We start from the raw sequence: 26,894 nt of genomic DNA, 5'->3' as shown, positions 1-26,894 counted from the left end.
TTCATAGCCTGCACCTCGTTACCTGCTTCTTCATATTAATATCTATACACAGTTTGAATTGCCTCTTTTGCATATGCTAAAGTTCTGCATGCAGCCTTCAGCACGAAAATTATGCACTAACTTGTAATAATTATTACAGTCAGCCTGCTATTGATTTATGAGACTTTTAAAAACCAAATATGTGTAGTACTTGTAATGAATGATATTTTAAGGTTCTTCAGGAAATTAAAAGGCAATGGCTGCCTAAGGAAATGTTCTGCTTGTTTGATTTAATACTACAGTTAGCTGGGAGGTGGAATGAAAGAGTGATTCAGACCTATAGCACATTTTTCGATGATATGTTTTATTACTTCGCACTGCCAGCCTGATATCTAGATGATAAATGACAATACATATCTAATGTGTGAAAAGGTCTTGCAATTTCTTTATTTTTTGTCATTTAAAAGATAAGTTATCATTTAACCCTTATTCTATTTAAAGTGAAAATCTCACTAAGTCACCTTACTTTAAATATACTACTTTATGTCAGAAAGGACTCAGAATTATTTGCAAGATGTTGTTAAGCAACTGCCAGCATAGCAGCTTACATCTGTCCAGTATGGAGAAAATAAAGGGCTTCAGGTTTAAACACTCCCCATCAGTTAAATGCTCTCCCACACAACTTTCCATCTCCTGGACTCTGTAAGTAACATACAAATCAGATACAGATTACAATGAAAATATTTATTGCCCACTTAAATGCAAGTATGTATCTGCTACATATAATGCATATCCAAAGGCTTGTATTCCTACATATAGATTATAAGAAGGTACTATTGCAGTATCCTATAAATGCTTATTTGGGGGGGGACCTTTTGGAATGATTTCACAGGAAAAGGTGATATGCAGCTGTAACACTGCAGTATTAACCTATGCTTTTCCAAACATTTGCAGTTCTTCATTCATTTCAAAGTAATTAATAAAAAAAAAAAAAAAAAAAAGGAAACTATGGAAGGTGTTGCTCCTTATGTCCCTATATAGCAACAAAACTGTTATTAAGCATAATAGTATTTTTAGCTATTCCAGAACTGCAGAAGGAAGCAGGTAACAACATACCTGTATATTGTGTGCATATTAGTTCCCCTTACGTTTGGAAGTACCTTTCTTTTTGCTATTTCTACAACCTAACTTTAATAAACCAAAAACAATCAAAGTATAGGGCATTTTCTTAGAGTTTAATGACTCAAAGTATTGAGTCATTAACCTTAACTGATCATTAATTCCCAACTTAATGTCCTGAGCTGAGGTCATTATCAAAATTATAAGGTTGATAATTTCTTTGATTGGTTTGGGGATTTTTCATTTTCTTTAATAAAAACAAAATCATCACATATATGTTCACAACTACAAGGAAAACATTTGTAGACAAAATAATATCGTCTTGTTCCACCTTACAGAACTAAATTTAGTGTTTTCCATTTCCCTTTGAAATTTCCTTTGTAATTTACAATAAAAATAAACATACCATGAATACACATAAAACTGATAAAAATTATAGACAAAAATGATCTGATTTAAATGGTGTGTTTCTAACATATTCACACGCCAAAAAATGCCACTATGTAAGACATCTTTGATGTCTTCATTTAAATACCTATGGTGATGCACAGTTCTCAAATCACAGCTTGATAAGAGTATGGAACTCTCTGACAAGGGAAGGAAGGGTCTTTACCACTGACTGGAAGAGGGGAACACAACACCCATTTTTTAAAAGGATAAAAGGAAGACCCAGAGAACTACATGCCAGTCAGTCTCACCTCTGTGACCAGTAAGATCATGGAGCAGATCCTCCTGGAAACTATGCTAAGGCACATGGAAAATAAGGAGGTGATTGGTGACAGCCAACATGGCTTCACTAAGGGCAGGTCATGCCTGGCAAATCTGGTGGCCTTCTACGATGGGCATAAATAGGGGAAGAGCAACCAGCAATATCTACCTGAGATTGTGCAAAGCATTTGACATTGCCCCCCATGATATCTTCATCTCTAAATTGGAGAGACATGGATTTGATGTATGGACCACTCAGTCGGTAAGGAATTGGCTGGATAGTTGCACTCAAAGAGTTGTGGCAACAGCTCAATGTCCAGTTGGAGTAATGAGTGGTGTTCCTCAGGGGTCAGTATTAGAACCGGTGCTGTTTAACATCTTTGTCAGTGACATGGACAATGGGATTGAGCACATCCTTAGCAAATTTGTTGATGACACCAAGCTGTGTGGCGAGGTCAACATGCTGGAGGGAATGAATGCCATCCAGAGGGACCTGGACAAGCTTGAGAGTTAGGCTTGTGCGAACTTCATGAAGTTCAACAAGGCCAAGTGCAAGGTCCTGATTCTGATCCAGGGCAACACTAAGCACAAATACAAACAGGGCAGAGAATGGCTTGACATCAGTCCTGAGGAGAAGGACACTATCGAAGGAGGTGAATATCCCCCTCTACTCTGCTCCTGTGAGACCTCCCCTAGGGTATTTCAATCAGCTCTGAAGCCTCCAACACAAGAAGGACATGGATGTATTAGAATGAGTCCAGATGAGTGCCACAAAGATGACCAAAGGGCTGGAGCACCTGTCCTGTGAAGACATTCATAGGAAAAAGTTGGGATTGTTCATCCTGGAGAAGAGAAGACTCCGGGGAGACCTTATAGTCGCCTTCCAGTACCTAAGTAGAGGCCTACAGGAAAGGGACTAATGATAGAACAAGGAGTAATGGTTTAAAAATAAAAAAGGGAAGATTTATGTAATTAGGAGGAAATTCTTGACTCAGAGGGTGGTGAGGCGCTGGAACGGGTTGCCCAGAGAAGTTGTGGATGCTCCATCCCTGGAGGTGTTGAAGGACAGGTTGGATGGGGCTTTGAGCAACCTGGTCTATTGGAAGGTGTCCCTGTCCATGGCAGGGGGCTTGGAATCAGACGATCTTTAAGATCCCTTCCAACCGAAGCCATTCTATGATTCTATGACTCATCATAAAAAAAAAAAAAAAAAGTGCTATGCACAATGTACCAATGACTTCCAAGTCTTTTTAAAAATGGCAATTTCACTCCTGCTAAGATTCTCTTTGACAAATTACTGCTTACTGTCAAACAGTCATAGTAAAGGCAGAATTACTTTGTAATTGGTGTAATTTTTGCAAATGTACACAAGAGTAAAGCCACCCCTCTCTAAAGATTAAGAGAAAACACCCATGGACTGATTGAGCAAACAAATGTCAGAAGCAAATTATAGGCAAGTGATACTGAAATACCAAAGGCAAAACTTTTCCTTGGGTCACCTCCTACATCAAGTTGGCTGTGATGCTCTACACAAAAGGGCCATTCCACTCAAAGGCATAAATGAGCCCAGTAACACAACTTTATCCTGTGATTTATCGCAAACTTTACTGAATAAGTAAAGTAGTCGTATGAAGTTCTAAACTCCTAATTACACTCTAATTAAATTTTTTAAAATTTAATTTGTGAGAAGTAAACTTGTTTTATCCTTTTACAATTATTATGTGACAAAGCAGCAACTCCAGTTTACTATAAAAAGACATTTATCTGTTTACAAAAACCTTTTTTTTGCATTATGACAAGGTGGAAAAAACAATGTAAGAATTGTTTCTTAAAGTCTGGAAGATCTGATTTAGAGTCACAGCAGATGATGTAGTATACAATTAAAATGAGTAAAGCTCTGATTAGTTAAGCAAAACACACCCTGATTGTCCACACTAACTGATTAAATAACAATATCTGTCTTAATATGTCATTCGTTATATACTTTTTTCACTAACCAACTTCATAAACTGAAATATTACCATTTTACAAGATCTGTTCTCAAACTATAAGAATTGGAAGAGTTTTATTTGAATCATTACCAAAGTTGTGAAACAATACATAAAAATTTCTTTAAAATTAACTGATTATAGTTTGAAAACGTGCATGTTGTTTTGTAGTTCATTATCATTTTTATACTTATATGATAAACTCTTAAACAAAAACCTACAAGTATACCAAATGAGTTTAAGTATCATAAACAGAATGATAAAAATAACTTAATGAATAATTTTGTTGGCATTGTTTCTAAATTTATGTAGAAAAGAAAAAAAAAAACTACTTATTTTTACATTAGGACAGGTTCAATTTCATTCCAAGTTAAGAAACCTGCTTCAAAGTATTCACATTCCTACTTCTTATCAAAATCAGATGGTTTGTCTTCAGCATGAAAATAAAATATAATTTATACAGGTATGCACTTATTTTTTATGCAAAAGATATATTAATATGCCAGAGCAATGTAACCCATTCTTCCAGCTGCCTATTGATAATTCTTCTTTTGCCCTCTCAAATTTAGATTTAACATCTATGCTTTTATATAAACATAAAAGATGTTGTAAGCTTTTGGTTTTTTATCTGAATAAAATCATCATAACTATAACATTGGTTATTCTAAAGACATGCTTGACTTAAGGTAATGACTATTATCCCAATGGATAAACTATTCAAAGTCAACTTATTTTAATTTTTTGAAGATGACTACAGTTTGTATTTTTTGGAGGTAAGGTAAACAGTCTGAATTGCCAAAACACAAGAAGTCAACATGTGAATACCCAGGGTCATAGTACAGAGAAGACTAGGAATCTTTTGGGACTCTGCAAGAAGACAGCAGGAGAAACAGACAAGTATCTGGAAGTCATAGCTGGTCTTCCTTTTTACTGTTTCATTCTTTAAGGATTAAATTAGAGAGGGTAGAAATTATATAATTCCAACAAAGCCTCAAGGAAGGCACAATGATTAACTGTTTCAAAGAGCTGAGAAGTCCAAGGGAAAGACATTACCAGTTCCTTGATTTTCATTAAAAAAGAAAATGTAATATAAACATTGCCACTCTTTTTGCTTTTATAAATATAAATATGTAAGTAAGATGTTTTCCTCTCTAAAACTCAAGTTTTCATGCATGAGATTCCTTAACATATGTTAAGGAAGAAAATGAACACTTGCTACAGGACTGAATGTCACTAACTTAGTACTCAGTTTTGAAGTGAAAAACCTAAACACATTTAGCTCTCTCAAAATTTGTGTGCCTTATATAGGCTCATGTAAGCTTTGTATCAGCATTTTCACTCTTTTTCAGGGCTTAAAAGATATTCCCATAGACAACTGTGCTTTATGTTTGTAGATGATCACCACAATTTACATTTTCAGTATATGATTATGTGACAGGGGACCTAAAGGTGCAGACTGATGAATCTTGAAAGTCTCAAAAAGGAAAAGAATAGTTTTCTTAATTAGCATCAGCTTATTAGATGTTCAGAACTCTTTCCAGAAACCCTGAAATTAAATCCATCCATTTTTTGTGAGATTTGTAATTCCTCCCTTTAACTCTCATAAGTATTTCAAACAATACTATGGCTCTAGTACTTTCTTCTTTGAAGGAAAGGCATAGATGTCTTCTACACAGTGACTGGCATGACAGATATAAAACATGAGAAGCAACTGAGAGAATGTTGTCCCAAAATACAGAAAGTTCTCCAGAGGGAGAATAGTTCTTTTTTGGTCTTTGGTCAACATATACCAGTCCTATATCTTTCCTGCGTTACTGAATCTAGACAACTGAGAGTTGAATTAAAGAATAAAAATAGAAGAATCAGTGGTTAATATCAGATAAAATGTTGTGCTTTGATTATAAAGTTTTATATACCTTAAGTTGTATTATCAAACTGTGAGTTTGCTCCTAGAAATTACTTTGATACTGTGAAACAATTAAAAGCAGATGTAATCAGCAGAAGATCTGATCCAGCACAATCATGTTGAAAGAGGTGAAGGGAGAATAGAAATGGGTCTAACTGCAGTCTAAAAGTAAGCAGACTTTTCATTCTGCACTTTTCGCTATCTGCCAGAAGATAGCCGTGGCTTCAAAACTTAAGGGTCTTACTCTTGAAAGCCTTAGACACATAGACCTCCCACTGACTTCTATTAGAACTCTAAGCAGAAAGGAAGGTACTGGCTCAAAAATAGCTTAAATTCTTCATGAGTAGTATATACGTCTCAGAGCATGTTACTAGCATTTTATAGATGGCATTGTATGGCCAAACATATACCTTAAAAGAGTGTGCAACAGACAGTACTATGATTAGATCTTTATATTTCCGATGTCCTGACTTTGAGGAATAATTGTGTAAAATTATCTCTAGACGAACAAAATTTCATTCTTTAAAACTATTTTTGTTCAATGCATGAAGTATACCTAAAAAGAACAGCAACCCTAAGCAGCTTGAAGTAGGCAAACTGCCTTTCTAGCCAAAACTGATAAAGTTCAGAGACAGTTTTCTACATTTAGGGGCACGGCTTTATTTTCAATCTTGTCTGTGCACAAAAAAATATTGTCCTCAACTGAAACTGAGCAAACATGATGCAGTGAAGCTCCCACTGGCCAGGCAGTTTTATAATCAGTAATGCTGGGGTGGGGGCAGAGGGAAAGCTACACTCAGGAGGTGCTAGGCAGCAACTGTGTAACAAGCATTTGGTTTATTTATTTAATGTATTTTTTATGTTCTTAGAACTGCTTAGAACAGCTTTGAATATCAATATCAATTTTAGCTACATCAGCATTCATGCATCTCATTTAGGAACATATTGAAAATCTAGGCTTCATTTCTCAGTTGCTCTACCTCCCTTCAGTGCTTCAAAGCCAGCAGACTGACACAGAATTTTTGACCTCCAAGGAGTTGGTTCAATGAAATTTAGGTGAACAGCCACTGGAGGTGGTTATTATGTGCTTGCAATGTAACAACCACTGCAATAGGACTGAGGATGTCATACCCTGAGGCTACTGGCTGACTTGATGTAAAGACAGGGATAACCTTTGACAACCTGTAACCAAAGATAGCAGACACTCCCTCCGTGGTATACAAGGTACTTCTGTTTTTGTGATAGCTTCCATGCTGCTCTCAGGGTCGTACATGCAGCCTTCACACTAGTAAGACATGAGCCAAGGGCGTGTCAGTTCTGAAAAATAAGGTCCAAAAAGACCAACTAAAACTTTTGTGCAATTTAATTCCTTTGGATGGAATACATTTTCTTGCCAAGGTAACCTTCATAAATATTTCTAATGCACTGAACTATCATTTTAAAGGCAAAAAAAAAAATGATGCTGTACAATGATCCAAACCTGATACTTTACTATTTTAAAAGTTTTTGCCTTGTAATCCCAGTCAAGAACAGATCAAAAGAATGCAAGTTTGTGATTGGCCATACATCTATTGTGCCTGTTACTAAAACAAACATTAGAAATCACACTATGTCCTTTTTATGTGTAGCAGTCATATAAAACAATGAAACTCTCAGTGCAATTACCTTAAATTTATTTTTCTTCTCACAGTTAAACAGAAAATGTTCTCACACAATAATTAGTGTTGAACTCATGATATATTAGAAAGATTTATTGAGACAGCAAACAATGCTGATAAAAACAAATACAGAGATCTGTTTATACTGACAAAGGAGCATACGAATGATCTTCAAAAGAATTAGATTGTGCTACAAGACTGAGTAGTGCAGAAGGCATCCCAATGGAACGTTACTACATTTCAACAACAGAACACCCTACTGCTATTTTTAAATCAAAATTACCAAAAATGGATATTTGATCAGAAATGAGGTGCCAGTTAATGAGTACAAGTAATTAAGCCAAATGACACAAAATATATTTAACTCTGCATACCATTCCAAAGCCATGTATTGCAGTAATACATGAGCACTGGTTAGTACTAGAGAGGTACACTTTTTGGTAGTTAGAGAATAACTTGTTGAATTATTTCTTTTTCCAGCAGACAAGTCATGTACATATCATGCCACTTTCATCTTCCTCAACACTGCAGCTAAAATAACTCTGCATTTTGGCAACACTGGGAATATTGTTGATACAAGAGTCCAAGATGCAAGGTACAAGACTGCAAGAACATATATTCCAGCACCACCTGTCTGTTCTCACTTGATGCTAGAAGTCACACTACAAACACAATGAAAGAATCTAAGAAAAAGAATCTGTTAGACTGACCATACCTCTTGAATATATGGATGACCCAAAGGGCAAGAAAGGAAATAAAACCACTTAGGAATCCAAGCGTTAAAGTATAAGATTTGAATACAGCTGTGATTGTACATAAGTTTAAAATATTACTGTAGTATCACTGTTCTCTTAATGAAATTGAGATCTGTAAGTCATCTATTGAAAAGAGAAAAACAGATAAAAAATTAGACTAATTCTGTTGGGTGGTAGAATTATGATGTCAGAAGTAAATTAATCCAAAAAGTTCACTGTTTTATCCAGTTAGTTGAAATACTAGATCTGCCCGAAAGTTCTTAAAATGTTTCAGTATGTTAGCTCTTTTGATTATGTAGTAACTGTGAAATGTAAGCTCATGATGAGGACAGCTATAGAATCTAGAGTATGAAATAAGTCTGAACAATGAACTACAATTATCAAATGAAAATCACTCACAAATTCAAACTATATTGATACATTTTTAATTAATATGAACATTGCATCAGAAAAAGTAGTCAGATTACCCAAAAACAGCATGGAAACCACAGCACTACAGATCCTTATTTAGGAATATTGGCAATAGCAACCAGAAAAAAAAATGCAAAATTGGACTTATTTCCTCTACTCACACTGCTAACTTTTCAGAATGATTCATGCAACTACAGAGAAAAAGAAGTGTAGAAACAGCAGCATTCTAAAGTACAGGCTCTTTCTGTCAAGCTATAACAGATGATTTTCTCATTTCATTTGACCTTACAGCATAAACCACACCCATAATTTAAATATGCAAGCTAAATGATTTCTTCTAACAGTGTTATTCACCCACATGAAACACCAAACCATAAGAGATGCAAAGCCTAATTTTTCCTCAACCATTTTCATCTGCCATTAGCATTTCAATTCTAAAAACATCCCCTCAAAACAACTACTATGTATATTAGAAGAATGTCAAGCATGATGCTAATAGGCCAGAAAGTCAGGTTTGATCCATAATGGTGTTATCTAAAAGACCTATAAGCTTTTGTGTTATTTTTCTTAAAAAAAAAAAAAAAAAAAAAAAGGTTCTACTTCAAGTTGCTGAGATGATTCCTTACGTGAAGCAAGTGTAACTGATGTGGTTAAGTCTGTTAGAGTCTGCAGATGGCCTGAAACAATGATTTAAATGTATGAACTTTAGTTGGAATGAACAGCCCTGCTTCAAGGCTTGTTTTCAAACCATCTGCATTCATCTCTGCATATAACTTGCACATGTAATTACAAATTTGTGAACATAAATCAGATAATTGCATGTATAAATAACCAACTAGAATCAAAGCAGAACTGGGCCATACAACAGCATGCTTCTCTTTTGAACACATGTATAACCATACATAAAGTGAGTGAATATTTTCATTTAAGGAATTTCTGTTGTTTAGAAAAATAATATCTGATCTGTTTTCCAGCAGGAAATAGCAGGCAGCACCTGCCATTTTGAGTGATAAAAACACCTGCATAGCTCTCAGTAAGTTTGCAGATGACATCAAGCTGAGTGGTGCAGTTGATACAAGAGAAGGAAGAGATACCATCCAAAGGGGCCTGGACAAGCCTGAGAAATGGGCCCATGTGAACCTAAAGAGGTTCATCAAAGCCAAGTGCAAGGCGCTGCACCTGAGTTGGGGCAATCCCAGACATGAGTACAGACTGGGAGAAGAACTCATTGAAACTGCGTGAAGAACTCATTTGAGAGCAGCCCTGCAGAGAAGAACTTGGGGGTTCTGGTGGAGGAAAGGTTTGACATGAGCCAGCAGTGTGGGCTTGCAGCCCAAAAGGCCAACTGCATCCTGGGCTGCATCAAAAGAGCAGTGGCCAGCAAGTTGAGGAATGTGATTGTCCCCCTCTGCTCTGCCCTTGTGAGACCCCACTTGGAGTACTGCATCCAGGTCTGGGGCCCCCAGCACAAGAAAGATGTGGACCTGTTACAGAGAGTCCGGAGGAGAGCCATGAAGATGATCAAGGGGCTGGAGCACTTCATAGGAATGAAGAAAGGCTGAGAGCACTGGGCACGTTCAGCCTGCAGAAGAGAAGGCTCAGGGTGACTTTATTGCAGCTTTTCAATAGAGGGGGCTTATAATGAAGACAAAGAGCAACTTTTTGCTTTGGCAGACAATGGCAGGACAAGGGAGAATGGCTTCAAACTAAACGAGGGGAGATTTAGATTAGGTATTCTGAAGAAATTCTTTACTATGAGAGTGGTGAGGCCCTGGAACAGGTTGCCCAGAGAAGGTCCATCCCTGGAGGTGTTGAAGGACAGGTTGGATGAGGCCCTGAATAACCTGATCTAGTAGGTGGTGTCCCTGCCCATGTCAGGGGGGTTGGAACTAGGTGAGCTTTAAGGTCCCTTACAACCCAAGCCATTCTATGATTCTATGGTAAGACCACCTATCTATGATTCTATGATAAGACCACCATGGCTCAAGGCATCACAGAGCTGGTGCTCATTATGTATTAAAGATAGATAAACATTTCAATATTGATTTAAGCTCAAATAAGAAAGAATAAAATGTAATTATTTTGTGAAAATATTTTGGTTCTAGTGCCAATCTCTTAACTAATATGCTATTCTAATGGAGTTCTATCATATAAGTGTATCCACTGTAATATCTGAATGCATTCATCACTTAATTGGCCACAATTCTTCACATGAAATGCTGAAACAAGTGAGCTGTCACCTTTTTAATGAAGCTGCCTATATCTTAAGCCCTTTGCTCTTTCAAAAAAAAAAAAAAAAAAGAACTATTTATACTCGAAAAATTTTATTCTGGCTTCTGCCAGAGACTGTGGTTAATGTTCAATGACCTTTATGTACCTTATTTTTAATTCTGAAAATCCACACTTATGAACTGTACGCTTCCAAGGAATTGCTGGAATCACCTAAACAAAAGCTTAAAAGTGACTTTCATTGTAAAACTTTCATTTGAGAGTCACAGTAGCGATATGAAATACTGAAAAGACTCTCCATTAGTCTGTACAGCTATAAGTGCACAGCTGATATGAAAGACTGATGGTAACACACAACACCCTCTGCAAATAATAATAATAAATAAATAAATAAATGATAAATAATAAATAAATAAATAAATAAATAAAAGTTTAAATAAGACATTTTGTACCTATGAATAAATACAAATTTACTAGATGAGTACTAAGCATTAAAATGACAGGCTTCTTTGAACAGATGAAGGGTCAGAATGAGATATTTATGTTGGGTAGCACTGTACGAGCGAGTCCAGAGAAGGGCGACCAAGCTGGTGAGGGGTCTGGAGAACAAGTCTTACGAGGAGCGGCTGAGGGAGCTGGGCTTGTTCAGCCTGGAGAAGAGGAGGCTCAGGGGCGACCTTATCGCTCTCTACAGTTACCTTAAAGGGGGCTGTAGTGAGGTGGGGGTTGGTCTGTTCTCCCACGTGCCTGGTGACAGGACGAGGGGGAATGGGCGAAAGTTGCGACAGGGGAGTTTTAGGTTGGATGTTAGGAAGTACTTCTTTACCGAAAGGGTTATTAAGCATTGGAACGGGCTGCCCAGGGAGGTGGTGGAGTCACCATCCCTGGAGGTCTTTAAAAGACGTTTAGATGTAGAGCTTAGCGATATGGTTTAGTAGAGTACTTAGTGTTAGGTCAGAGGTTGGACTCGATGATCTTGAGGTCTCTTCCAACCTAGAAATCTGTGTCTGTGTGTGTCTGTGTCTGTACAACTGGTGAAATGAGCATACTCTTTGAGTGCTCTACTGTCTGATGTCAGTAAGTCCTAAACTTACAACACCTAACACTACCTATTGACTTAAACTTTGCGTCAACCAAAAGATGTATGAGGGCTGGTTATCCTTACTGGTACACTCTAAGTAGTAAACCCTCATGGGTTCTCTAGTTTAATTCCAAAATACAGCAAATATGGATACAAGTGGAAGAAATGAACTGTAGCATATTCCAGGAAAAATCTCTGATTTTTATACTTGGTCCCCCAAATTTACCTGTTTGTGAAATCAAGATCCTAGGTCTGTTACACTGTTCCAGTCTTCTAAGTCTAGATGTAGCCTTGCTTGGCCTTTATATCTGTCTTTATATCTTTATACTGTATTTATGGAATACAGTAAAATAAATTTATATTTCATTCTCCTAGTGAAAGGCAAGAAACAGAAACAATCACCCATATGCTATCTCCCATTTTCTTTGTAGAGCCGCATCTAGAACCATATGAAGGGTAGCACAATTTTCCCTAGTGAGCAGCAGTATTATAGCAATTTGGAAAATAGACAATACCAATCCAAGACTTCCAAATTCTAAAAAAAGTAAATGTAAATTTTGTCCTATCAGACGTAAGTCTGCTATTAATATGCTATTCTAGGGAAACACTAAGAAATTAATCAGTCATTCCTATTAAGCATTACAAGTACCATGTTTTTGATAACAGAGATGACAAATGTATCCAATACTGGTAAGGCTGATGATTGTTGTTATTATTATTGTTATTTCTTTGTAGTTCTGATAACTCCATCTGTGTGAACTTTCATGCTCTACAGCCCTAAAAATGATGGTAATAATAAAGAAAGAACAAGCTTCTTGAGCAAACTACACGTTTTCTGTGTTGTAGATAAGTAGTTCTGGCAGAACTGAACAGTTTTTTGTGGTAATGGATCAAGTTCTTAGAAAAAAGAAAGATCAGAAGACAGAATAGGAATCAAATTAGACATTATCCTGTTCAGAAACACTCCTGGTTATATGCTTGGTTGAAGGCCAGAGTGATGTCTCCAGGACTTTATACCTTTCTGATAAAAAAGCACACCCAAATTTGAACCAGGCAGTGTCTTTATGCAGTTTTTCAAAATGTTTAAAGTATTTGAGGAACAGGGTGCTGTAATAAAACAGCAAATTAGAAGAAGTGTGTCATAATCAATTATCCTTCCATTAAATTTTCTTGACTTGGTATCAGATATATTCTGTTTTAGTAGAACTGAATAAAGTGGAAAATACAATGTTTCCAATGCAGCTTTTTTATTAAACTGTGGTTTAAAACAGATTAAAATTTTATAATTTTTAAGCAGCATCTTCCAAGTATATGCAAAAGGAGTGGTACAGTAAAGTAGTTGTCTGTTCCAATTTACCCATTTATTCAATGACTAAGAAAAAAATAAAAAAAATAGAGAGAGAGAGAGAGAGAGAGAAGACATGCCTTAGACTCCTGGGCCTGATTTAGTCCGCACAAAAGCTCTCTCGCTCACATAGTCTGCTCTTTAGGCAGACTCTCCACAGAAAAGAGAGACTCTTCACAGCGAATGCTGTGCTATCACACATGGGAGTCTCTAGGCTGATATTCTCAAGGCTATAAGTGTTGTGGGCCTGTGGCCTCACCTTAAAGGAGAGAAGAAGACAATCCAAGACTTTGTCATTGTTTGCAAATACTGCTTGCCATCATCTCTTCCACTGGATTGTGAGCCTATCCACCACTCAAGTGAGGTAGAGAAAAGCATAGTATGTAGATGGGTCAGCTCTAGCTTCTGTGACTCTCTTGCCAAATAATAAATGGAAAAAGACGAATCTCCAGTCTCAGCACCACGACACAGCTGAGATCTATAAGGTTGGTCATTATATAGTCTACATACAAAAAAAAAAAAAAAAACATATACATATGTGTGTGTATTTGTCTGTCTGTTATGCACATACAAAGACTGCAGCCCCTGCGGGTGATTAATGGGGCACAGCAACTTCAACACAGTCATTTAAGAAATAATAAAATGAGCACCACGGACAACTGGGAAAAAAAAATATAATTTGCTAATGCATTTCAAACCTAGACTCATAGAATCCTAAGTGTAGTTAAAAGTAAACAGGGTAATACATTTTACTTAGTACTCATTTGCACGCTCTAAAGTGTCCTAATTCTCACATTTGTCAAACAACCGAGTATTTTCCATTAGTTTTTACTTTATTTTTATTTTTACATTATTGTTAAGACTCAAATGTCAACTCTGTTGATAGCAATGGTGTAATGAGATGACTTCTTCAAATGACCACCAACCTCTCTTGTAAACCTCTTTGGGTAGACAGACAGTCTTGCACCAACATCTTGGAAGGTTAAACGACATATACTAAGTCAACAACATTATGTGTTTTTTTCCCAAAGATCTTAAATTAAAATACACATTCATCCTGTACCAACTTAGCACATGTGAAATTTCCTTTTCTTAATGAGATCGCATTTCAAGATGAATAGAGGCAGGCAACTCTGGAAGAATATACACTGACTCCTGTAAGCTAGTTTTCATAACTAATGCTGTCTTGAATGTCATTATCTCTTTGACTTGTATAATAATCAGATCTACAAATAGTTTCACTTATCTAAAAAGTGGCAAAAAAATAAAAAAATAAAAAGTACATAAAGTACATAAAGGTCCTTATAAATAAAAACATATTGTTGTCATATGTCATGTGCATGTCATAACCTTCAGAGTTCAGTCAAAAGTTTGCACAACATTTTACTTGATCAAACTTCTCCATATTCATAAAGGTAGCAAATTTAATTCTATATTGAAGCCATTACAAGTGTTACCTCTCTGAATAAAGTACTCCGCTGCAAAATTAGTTTTCTTAAAGTGTTCACATGTAAAACATGCTAATGCTGTAGAGAATCATTTATCTTTTCTCCCTTTGTTCTTATATATGTAATCAAGGTGTTGATCTTAAGGTTTAAAGACTTTCATAATGGTACCTTACAAGTGGTTTACAACCTTGCCATAAATGTTAAACACATATGCTGACAGTGAAGATCACACTTTTTCATGAAAATGTTTCTTTATTTTATAACCACAATAAAAATAAAACGCTTCTATGGACAGGTTATATTTTAAAGAAAAATCAAACATACTTATTTCAACAGCCTTACCGTGAGTTAATTAAACTGAAAATTATGTAAACAAAAGTCAGTATTATAACAGCCAGTATGAAGTTTTAATTTTTCTATTGACCTAGTAACAAATTTAAATGCTAACAGTTTGGGTGATCAAATTAAATGAATACAAACATTTTGTTTAATGACATCAGCAGTAAATGCAGAACATCTGTGTTTTACTCTAAAAGCAATCAGAAAATATTCTTTTGTTTACATTACAGATAATCAGGAGGTTTGTATTTCTGTGTTCAATTTAAGAGGAAAAAAGATCATACTACCTTCAGGGCCCAAGGAAGCAATATGTTACAAATGCAGGATTTCTCCTGCTTTTTTTTTTTATTTTTTTATTTTTTAATTTTTTTAATTTTTTTTTTCTGTTTTGTAACCATGGTAAAACAATAGAAGTGAACTTTCCCTGAACCTTTCTCCTTTAATGGCTGGGGTCCATGTTGACCCAGCAATGTAAGCTGGAACCTGATACTATCAAACTGACTGCTGCTAAAGCAATTAGATTCAGCAGAAACTATACTCAGTGCATTATAATACTAATTTCAGCATCCCACAAAGCCAGTGCAAAGGCAAGCTATTAAAGTATTATATTCTATTGTTTAAATGTGAGATTAATTCAATAGCTTAAATGCACCCAAAACTATTGAACTAAATGGCAGACTGTACAACCATATTGTTATTCTTTTATAATTATAATACTGTACTAAAGTAAATTTGCAGATAAGGCCATACCTTCCTCTGTTCCTTTAAAAAAAAAAAAAAAAAAAAAAAAGGATGAATTATTAGTAAACAGATTATTTGAGCCATCACAATTTCACATGATCCTGCATTTGAATGAGACATCTAATTAAATTATCGGGATTTTGTTCTAAATGCTTGAAAGAAATAGTGCAAGATGACCACATTTTTAAAAGGTAGAATAACAGAAGAAACTTTTTTTTTTTTTCTTATAGAGGACTACAGGCAACTAACGTATGAAGACATAATTGATTAATTTCATTAATTGAGATATTTGTTATTCCTGAAATCCTAGCATAAGGATAAATAATGTATTCTATGTGACACCATTTCCCAATAGTTCTGTGATGATGTTTCAAATTTATACTGTTGTTTTTTGGAGTCTGAATAGCTCATTTCTATACTTAAGCATCCAGGCAAAGAGCAAGTAAAATACATTTTAAAGTTATGAAGAAGATAATCTTTAAATATCATGTTTTATTACAACAGATTCTAGTCATTTCACAAAATATTTGATTAACAGGTGTTGGTTAAAAAAAAAAAAAATCAAGGAAGAATATTAATCTAAATGAGCCCAAATTTTCCAGAATTAAGGTAAGTATTCAGTCAAAATTGGTCATTCGTGATTTTTCTCTGGAGAGACATCCTCCAAGATCTTCTCATTTCTTTCTCTTTTAAGTTATCTATATTAAGATGACAGAAATCACTTTCTGGATGTGTCTGTAGCTATAACATATATACAGAAACCCTAGTCCCATGTTAGGCAGCTACAGGGGGTTTAGTTTTTTTGTTTTTGGTTTTTGTTTGTTTGTTTTTCCTTTAACACACTATTGTAGAAAGAGAAGCAGTCCCTAATAGTCTAAAGTACAAACTATTTATCCAGAATGTGAAATACACGGAAAGACTTCTTTGATCACAGTAGAGGTGTACAAATCTGAAAAGGAATGCTAGTCATCATCCTGTAGGCAGGTCAGGATAATTGTCTCTAACTGTTTTATTTAGACTGTGAAAGGGGACTCAGATTTACTAAACTGCAAAGACAGGAAAAAAATAAATGTTATGCTAATAAATTAGTAAGGCTATTCAACTGGGAATGGATTTACTGACTGTGATCTACAGATTTTTCTTAGTTTATGTGAAAATTTTATTTAAGTACAGATTAGTACTCAATTTTTCTCCTTATAGATGAATGCCCTTATCAACATGACACAGATTTGTGCTCATTTTTTATCTCCTTATCCAATATATCTTTCATTCCTTACCATGTACATGAATAGCTTCAACAAGGATGGAGAGTGTCCTTCTCCAGAATAAGTACTTGTGATATTACTCTTCTTGCTGACCAACTTTTGCATTTTCTCAGACAACCTTACTGCTGGTCCTCACATTCCACATAAGTGGACCGTTAAGCTGTTGCAATGGGAGGGCAGAAGTATAAGAGACCTTATCCTTCTCTTTCTGTATGTTCTTAAGAAAGCAGTGACCACTTAGACTATGGACACTCAATAAACATGCTCTGATCATGTACCTTCCCAATAATTAGGAACAGATTCCCAATAATTAGGCACAGATTGTAATTTTTGGACTAAAATCAAGCTTACTGTGTGATCACTCTGAGCAGAAGTAAAATGCAGATTATAGCCAAAAATGCAGTTATACTCTCTTAAACTTGCTTGAGAACTAGAACCTGTTAAAGCTTATTGTGGTTTACAGCAGCATTAGCAATCACATCACTGAAAATACTTCAGCCAAATTATCCTAAAATTGTGCTCCTCTACTCTTTGTGTGTACATGAATTTTCCTCTAATAACATCACAACTTACAGACACAATGCTGTATTGTACAAGGTACAGCATAAGCTACAAAATGAATCCCAAATTTAGCAGTTTCTTGTTGCAGTATCAATGTTAGATAATAATATCTTTAGCATACACATATACCAGTAATATCTCATTTCAGTGTCCTGTTTGGACGTTTCAGATAGTTGTCCTTTAGAGGAATCTCTTGTCTAGTGTATTTGGAAAACACCTAGCACAAAATGGTGCTAACATAGATATGAATTATTATGCTATTAAAAATACAGGTTTTAAAGTGGAAACAAGGACAGTTTATGGAATAAATTAGATGCTTTGCAAAATTCACACAGTGACTACTAAATCACAGGATCCCTGTTTCATTGCAGTTTCCCAGCCTTTGTCTACAACTCTCTTCTTCCAAGCATGTTTTAGCATTTTTTTTAAAGATGTTCTTTTTTCCAACTTTCTTCAGAAATTCTCGGTTGGCTTGACTAATTTTAGCACTACAGCTCTAGCTCCAGCTAGAAGTTGAATCTATCTCATTTCATCCACCTCTTCTGACTCAATCACTTCTTTGCAAAACTGTCTACGCTGCACCCAGTGCAGTGTGGGCAACCACAGGCTGCAACTGTGATGCATGGCAGGTTAGCCAGTTCCACACGGTGGAGGCAGTGAGCAACGAGAGGAGGAGACAATGCAATACTGTTCTTGGAAGCACAAGATCAGGAACATGAAAGAGCCTCTGTGTTGTGGCATGGAGCAAAGGTTGCACAGGAGTTTATTAGAATAACCATTGTCTGCGTTTCGAATGAAAGTGAAGTGCTTGATGGTCTTCCAGCATCATTATCGTACTACTGTTGGCAACAGTTGGCATGACCCATTTTCCTTATAATCAAAGAAAGAAAAGTCCCTTTGACTTTTGTAGAAATTGTATCATACCCATGATAGCTCATAGAAGAGACTATCAACGAGACATTGCAAAAAGAGCCTCTAACTTGCAAGACCTTGGTCAGCGCTTCTACCACTTGAAAGAAATTAGAGAAAACAGAATCGAGCAAAAGGTAGTACTTTTAATTCCCATGACAGAAAAAGGAAAATAATGCAAATTTCATAGTTCTGAAAAAAAAATGAATTTGTGAAAAGAAGTGGGAGAGAGAATAGTAGGATGAGAAACAAGAAGAAGCTAATAAGGAGGAAAAAAGGGAAAAGAAAGGTCAATCTTCATGGAGAAGAAAAGAAGCACTATCCAGAAGTGAAACAGAACATTTTTGGTACTGATAGTCCTCAATCCTGCAAAATGACTGAAGTTGTAAAGTACCAATTACAGATCAAATTTGTTAAAGGTACATTAGTCTTCAAGTAAAAGATGATACAAAGCCTTGTCCACTTCCAAAAGTTGAAGAGGCTCGTCACCATTCTATATTGTTCCTCAAACATAGATCAAACTATGCTGACAGACAGGGGGAAGACAAATATCCCTGTGTGTCTCTGCTTCTCAAAACACTAGTGAATTGGACAAGATGTGCATGCAAAATATTTGTTTCATTATAATATTGTTTGCAACTCGAAAGAATTGCATCCCAAACTACAGCCCTACACATTAAAAAAAAAAAAAAAAAGAAAAAAAAAAAGAAGGGGGTGGACAAAAACTCTTACTGCAACGTTATGTACAGATTTTACTAATCATTTTCTTACTTTAGTTGTTGTTTAAACTCAGAAGTAACTATGTGAATCTTAACATACTTTTTAATTAGTTTCAGTAATCAAAATAAATAACATATAACAGTCTGCAAACTACTAATATCCATTACCACATTACATACATTACAAGCATTTTGGACAAACCAAAAAAAAAAAATCCGTTTTATGCATCTTAGTACACTTTGAAAACAGGAAATATGAAAATATGAAAAATAGTGATAAAATATGGAAAAACATTACTGCAGATACTTTATTGAAACTAACAGAACTGATTATTCTTGTATAACCAAATTATCATATAAACTAAAATAAACTTTAACTAATATTTATGAGTACGAAGATATGATTGATAGAAAAAGAAGAAAATATTAATTGAACCAAACAGAATTTTAACTCACTGAAAACTATTTAAGAAATCTGTTTAACTATAATGTCAATCAAATAATCTAAAATATTGTCGTCATTGCCCTTTTAAATTCTTTCAACTAGAATTCCCTAATTGTTCCCTCACTTTATCTCACTGTACCAGTAAGTAAATAAATTAACAAAATAGCTTTTATCGCACAGAATAACCTTTTAACTGAAGGATTATCTCTGGTTTATTTTTCATTTCTTTCTCTGCAGATAGCAGTTCATGCCTCATTGATTAGTCTGCTGAGGTGGTGACCAGAAATGAAAACAAGGTCTCTCAGATATTGCTAAGACCTGTAAATAAATAAATTTAAAAAAAAAAAAAAAAAAAGGAAAAAAAAAAAGGAAAAATAAAAAAAGCACCAAAGCTAATACATGTTATGCTTCCAGCATTCAGTTTCTAAGACACTGAGAGTCAATGGTCAGAAGAGGTTCATTTCTTCCAATCAGTCTGTGCCAGGATGCAATTCCATTAAGCAATTCTAAAATGTCAGCTGTGTGGTTTGGTTTTGGTTTGCTTCTCATTTATTCTTTACAGGGTTTCTCTTTTTTTTTTTTTTTCTTTTTTCCTTTTTTTCTCATGAAGTTTCACTTTTAAAATACAACAATACTCTGATGATGAGGTGGATTACAGAGGTGTGGCTCAGTAATGTTCCAAACCAGTATTTTATAAAACTTTCAACATTAAATTATTTTGAAAGGTGAATACTATTTAGAAAATTCAGTAAAAAGTTGTTTCTTTCTTGTTTTTGTTTCTTGTGTTGTTTTTTTTTTTTTTAACTCAACTTTTAGAAGAAAATTTTAGGCTTTATGGAAGGACCTATGTATATTAAAGTCCTCTATCCGCATGTTTATTAGATCTCACTCCTTAGTTAAACGGACCATGATTTCAAGAAGAAATTCCACTGTCCTGCTCACTCAGACTTCAGTCTGTTTATTAAGCCTACATGTACCACCATGATAATAGTTTCTATGATATGAATAACTGAATTTATCAACTCAGTTCTCCCTGACCAAAAATACATAAATATATTTAAAAAAAAAAAAAAAAAAAGGTTCTATATGTTACCAATTTGTGGTAACTACTAACTCTGTTGGGCTCAGAACACAAATAGTAAAAAACACATAAATACTAAACACGTATTAGAAGGATCGAGGTCTCAGAGAAGAAATATTGAGAACCATGCATATGAAAAAATGTTTCAAAGACTGTTGAACAACCTATATAAACAGACACCTAGTTCTCCTGCCATTTGATGTGAGTGAAATTTTACTACTGGCTTCCGGAGAAATAGAGATAAGAGTCACATGAGGTGGATCAGTCGTTTCTTATGTATGCAAATTTCATCAACGTGCTGACGTACTATCTTGGACTGTGATGATACATTTCTAAAGGGGCAACTGCACACGTTTCAGAATTGTTTTTTTCACCATTTTTCAGATGAAATGAAAAAATGTGGAAAATTAAGCACAATTAATATTAACATGCTCTGGAAGTTTTAACTTAACCCCACAAAAATGAAGATAATGCAATGTAAATTTTTTCAGACCTTTGTTACCTCAACCTTGCTCTATCCATAAACAGATTAAAAGATAATAATTTGCATACAAGATTTACATGGACTTCTCCAGCATGTGAGCAACTGATTTCAGACAAGTGCTATATGCGGAACAACATTTCAAGTAAAAGAATCTGTCACTATGGCAAGTAACATAATTCATTCATTTTCAACATTGGCACAACACGACAAATCAGCAATAGCAGGATATATATGTATATTTTTTTAATGTCCTTGAAAAAAGGATCAAGCATTTGCTTTGTTTTAACATTAATTAAGCTAAATCTGATACCATGTTTTAATTGCACAGCATGGGCTATTGTTTATATAAAACACCTTTCTGGTAAAAATGAAGGCCTTCATTCAAGAAATTGCTTAATCATGTGCACAGATTCCTTTATATTTAAGACAGAATATCCCTTTGATTAAAAATAGTGTCCAGGTTCTACCATTGATTTAAGAGGACACTTTCACTGTACAGCTGAAAGGGAGAATCTGATACCGAGGGTATTGTCCATAAAATCACCTTTCCCTCTTTTTTTTTCTTAAAACAAAAACACAGTAAATTAAAGAAATAACCAGATTAACACAATTCATGTAATTTATCAGGTTCTGGTGGGCCAATAATAATGCCATGTGAATGACATGGCATTCACATGTATGTTCACCCATGCATGAGCAATATCAAACTTTTATTAGTTTAAGATAATGATGGCAATTTCATAAAGATCTGCGATGGCAAATCTATTTTTCCTCTCAAGTTTACCCTTTTAAAATAAATAAAAGTTGAACTGACAGTGATTAAGAGGTAGTACAAAATGTCACTAATTTTTAGATTATATTATTCATTTTTCTACCTTAGTACTGAGCAATTTCAGCTCTAGCCTCTGAGACAAGAAAAAAATGTATTTGTTTAAGAAGAAGACTGTTAAGTAAATTATAAGTGTTGAGTAACAAGAAAACTCTTAAAGTGTACAGGACTGGATATCCTTTTTTTAAATAAATAACCATGAATTATTGTTGTCTGGCTACATATTTGCAAACCAAGTTTCTAGATTCTGAAGTTTTTTAATTATTATAGACTTCCGTTTATTTTCTTCTTTAAAATATCAGAATACTTTATTAATAATACTTAGAGACAGACGAGGTTCTAAGAAAACAACTGGACAAACACCAGTATTTCTATCTTATTAGATGAAATAATAATTTTCACAGCATCCATTTGCTCAAAACTTAATATTAGAAAGATGTTAACATGGACGTGCCCATAAAAGCTCTGGGAGCTAATAAAACTGGAAATAAATTTCTTAACTATTTTTAATTTTTAGCCAGTGCTTTCATCCGTCTCTCAATCCATCAAAATCTAAACAGTTATTTTTTAAAGAAATTGAAAAATTATTAATTTTGAATCCTTAGAATAATGAATTGTTTAAGTTTTCCATGTTCTGAACTAGCTAGTGTCTCTATTTTAATGAATTATGAGCCCTTTGCCTGTTAAGTTGTCCTTGATGTAAAGATTATGCTGCTGCTAAAGGTACATTATACAAATGTCTATATTCAGTCATCTTTTGTCAATGCTTTACTATCCATTTAAAAGATCAAGATCAACATAAAGGTAATAAAATGATACATAATAGCAGACAGTTATGTTCTCTGTACTTTACTTATCAGTTCTAACTAAGATGTCTTTATCAAAAGGTTCATTTTCATGCAGTAGTGAGTTTATATCAATCAGTTATCCCTTACACCTGTCAGAACGTTCCTACACCCAGATAAATGTGACTGTTATCAGATACTGGTAGAAGGATAATGTAAAACTGCTTTATGAAAACTATTCTTTATTACTGTTTCACAGATGTTTCCTGTTATAAATATCCTACATTGTAACAAACAATACTAATGGCATTATGTGAATAAAGAACTAAAGAAAAGTCACCTCAAGATACAGCCCTTCAATGCCAGAAGCAAATTTATCATTACTCTGTCAGAATTTTGTAGTATATATAGAAAGCACCACATATGCAAAGCCTCAAATGCATACTTCATACATTTTTTCAAAACAATAAAGAAAAATAATGAAAAAAAAAATTAATTATCATGGCCAAATAGTTAAAGTGGACCTAAGTGAGCTATGTTATACCAATAATTCTACAGTAAAGCCCCCCATTAACTGGAATGGTCTCTAAAAACTGAGGGCACAATATCATCATATGCATTTGCATAGAATAGCTTTTTTTAATGTTTCTATTGAAATATAATAAATCTGCACCTAACCTACATGGTATTTAACAAATATTTTCCTGTGCTCATGTGAAAATTTAAGACATTAATACAGATGGAAGTAAATTAACTAATCACGATCCAACAGTACAATCTGAGTATCAGAAAGGAATATAAAAAACACATCTTTAGTACTTTGAAGCCTGAGTACTCTAGGACTATAAGAGTAAATACTTTTTTTATTCATTCTGGTAATAAATGTGCTTTTCCAAAATTCTGAAATCAAACTCTTTCCTCATAGAGTAAAAATTTGTCTTCAACATTTTATACAAAACAGCTAACCACATTCTATCATGTGGATACAATATAAAACTAGAGTCCTTCTACTATGTATTTTCATTGCTGGTTGTGAGGCAATGACTGTAAAAGAACAGAAATCTCATATCAAATTCTTAATGAGTTAATTAACATGGCAGAAGGTTCAAGGAAGCCTCTAAACCAATACTAGGGTGAGAGGAATTTAGAAAGTAGTTAAGCAAATAAGGACTAGAAATAGTTGAGGTAAGCAGTACTACATTTTAATTAAAGTGCTCTGAATACAGATTTTTTTTTTTTAGCCTTTCTACTCAATTATTGTTTAATCTGTTTTGAAACACCAGTTACAAGAAGACTGAAATATTGTTCCATGTCACTGCAACTCTGCAACTTCATCTGTGAACAGATCTTCTAAGGTTATGTTTCATAACATTTCATAAGTGAATAATAGCAGGTATCCCTACATTGCCCACAGCAACAACAGGATGGTGAGAAAAATTTGCTGTTTTTTGCCAATGGCAGTTGCATAGCAGCTTCCAAACTCTGTACAACATCAGTCTGCTCTGCAATAAAGTCATAAATCTTCTGTTTGAATCAAATCCCAAAACAAAACTGTTATATTGTACTGGCCATCCATGATAGCTAATACAGCCCACCATGACATTGCAGGAAAAGTTATCTTAACAACATCAGTAATATATTCAATTATTTTAATAATGTTTACTTTCAATTTAGGTGGCCATTGAACTAACAGTTAATCCATGACACCTTGCAATTGAAAATATACCCAAATTTAGCATGGAAGCTGGAACTGTTACAACTTTTGATCTTCACATTCCTTCTGCTCTGTTTGAAAGAGGTCAGGAACTTTTTTCTGCTCAGATATGTACCAGTATCTCTGGGATCTGCCAACTATTCCCATGAGTCATACTTTTCAGAGCTGTTGCCAAGCATACTGGGTGCCAGCCAAGTCCTATATGATGTAGACAAGTTAAGAGCTGTTAAAAGCACCAAATTGCATGTGTAATTACTATATTTTGATTACTCAACAAATGCTTCAAACCTTCTGACCTAACACTTCTGCATGTTTGCCATTTGTCTCAGCATTACTGAAACAAGATGAAAAGATGTATACAAATACAGTTAGCCACTGAAATGTATACTTGATGACATAAATCAAATACACCTTAAACCACCTGCTTCATTCTTTCCTAAACTGAAAACCATATGTAAATAAAGACAAAGGACACTATGACCTACCTATGAAAATACATAATCACTTCAAAGACTTCAGGTACTGAATAACAGACATCCAAAAATTGTTATAATAACTTTATACTTCTTTTAATGTCAGGGTTCTTCTATGATTTCCATTGAGTCTGCTTTAATGAACTATCATTGCTAACCACTGTTCAGATAGATTTCAGTTAGATGATTAAAATGCAATTGTCATATTAATTCATTTCACCATGGTTTTGTATATATTATAAAAGCATCTCTCATGTCTGTTATGATCAGATTATTAGGTGTCTTATGACACTTTACCACATACAGTATCACCTACAACAACTTTTCAAAATCCTTTGTGTACAATAAGTATGTTGGAGGCTGTCAATATTATTGTTGTGTGCAAGAACGCATTCCATGTTTACAATCCCATCAAGGCAAAATCAAATGCTAAATCAAACAGCTCAGTATCAATTACCACTTTAAAGGTGAACATATGAAGGCCTAGAGCAAAGGTAATCAATCAATGTACACAAATCAGGACACTTACTCCAAATTTTTGGAATTATACATTCCAATGAATATTATTGCTTATTGTTCCTCATTTAAAAGCTGAGCACATAAACAAATTGCAAAGTTCAACAAACCTGAATTTAATTTTTGCTTGGTGTAACATCATTTCTTACACACAAAGTAGTACAATTTTTTATCTCCACCTATTACAAAATACTGAACTACACATAAAACTTTCCAAACCTAACTTTTCTACCACAGAAGTGAAATCAAAAGTGAATCTGAACAGAAATTAGACATAAGTACTGTGGTTACAGTGGAATACAGGTGACAAAAGGCGGATCTAATTCTATCTCAGAACTATTGAACATTTTTTGCTGAAAGGGACCTCTGAAGATCATCTAGTCCAACTCCTGTTCGGGACAAAATCAACAAGAACTCAGGACCTTTTCAAAGTAAGCCTTCAATATCCCCAGGGTTAGAGAACCCACTCTGGACAAATCTGTTCTAATGTTTAATGACTCTTTTGGTGAAATTTTTGTATCCCTTCTATATAGTTAGAATTTTCTTTGTTGCAACTTGTGACAGCAAGTTAGGTACTACCCCTTGTATAGCTGAAGACCTCAACAAATTCTCTCTTTGCCTTCTTTTCTCAACACTGAACAGATACACCTCTCACAGTTAGTCCACATAGGCCATGTGCTCCGGTCCCCAACCAGCCTGGTGGCCTCCATTGCACTCACTCCATTAAGCACGTGTGAGGACACCAAAGCTGGACTCAGTTCTCCAGATGTCTCACAAGTGCTGAAAGGGAGAAGGGGAATTAGTTATCTTGACCTTTTGGCATGACCTTTTTGGCACCACTCTTGGCATCCTAGTATATGCCGGCCATTTTCACTGTAAGAGCACTCACGTTTCCTGCAGACTTACTGCAGCTAGTTCTCAGGCTTCCTCTCTGAAATCAGTCAAACTCTCTATTTACAAGATGGAGGTTTCCCTGCCTAAAAAAAAAAAAAAAAAAAAAAGCAGCTGTATTCTGTTTGACAGGAAAGAGGATGGCTTTTAGTTCTCTCTGTAGTGTAAATGAAAGTTCTCTCTGTAGTGTAAATTTGGTCAGGTGGTAAATAGGCCCAGGTTTGTGATCTAGAGGCTGAGGGCAGTTGAGCAGAGCAGAGGCTTTTCTGCTCCCTCCACAGACTCAGCAGAGTGGTTCTGATGCTGCAAGCCTGGAGAAATTGCTGATTCCTCATTTTCTACAAACCAGGGTGGTGATTTTTCTCCCCTAATTCCAATCAACTAAAAGCTAACCTGAGTCTAAATTGACCTCATTTTGTCTATTATGGTAAATAAACTAGACCTTTTTTTTTTTTTTTTTTTTTGGTTGAAAGGCCAAATGACAAATCACAGCTAAAATCATCTTCATCTCAAAA

The 26,894-nt window shown here is 34.8% G+C and overlaps 1 protein-coding gene across 1 annotated transcript in view; it reads right to left on the bottom strand.

Annotated features, from left to right (window-relative positions):
- DACH1 (dachshund family transcription factor 1) overlaps positions 1-26,894 on the bottom strand; it is a 339,811-nt gene that overhangs the window by 184,437 nt on the left and 128,480 nt on the right. The window lies entirely within an intron of this gene.

The sequence above is a fragment of the Cygnus atratus genome, chromosome 1, assembly GCF_013377495.2.
Source record: "Cygnus atratus isolate AKBS03 ecotype Queensland, Australia chromosome 1, CAtr_DNAZoo_HiC_assembly, whole genome shotgun sequence".
In the NCBI taxonomy this organism is placed as follows: Eukaryota; Metazoa; Chordata; class Aves; order Anseriformes; family Anatidae; genus Cygnus; species Cygnus atratus.
The sequence above is the reverse complement of the archived record's forward strand: the minus strand, read 5'-3'. Positions and strand labels throughout refer to the sequence as shown.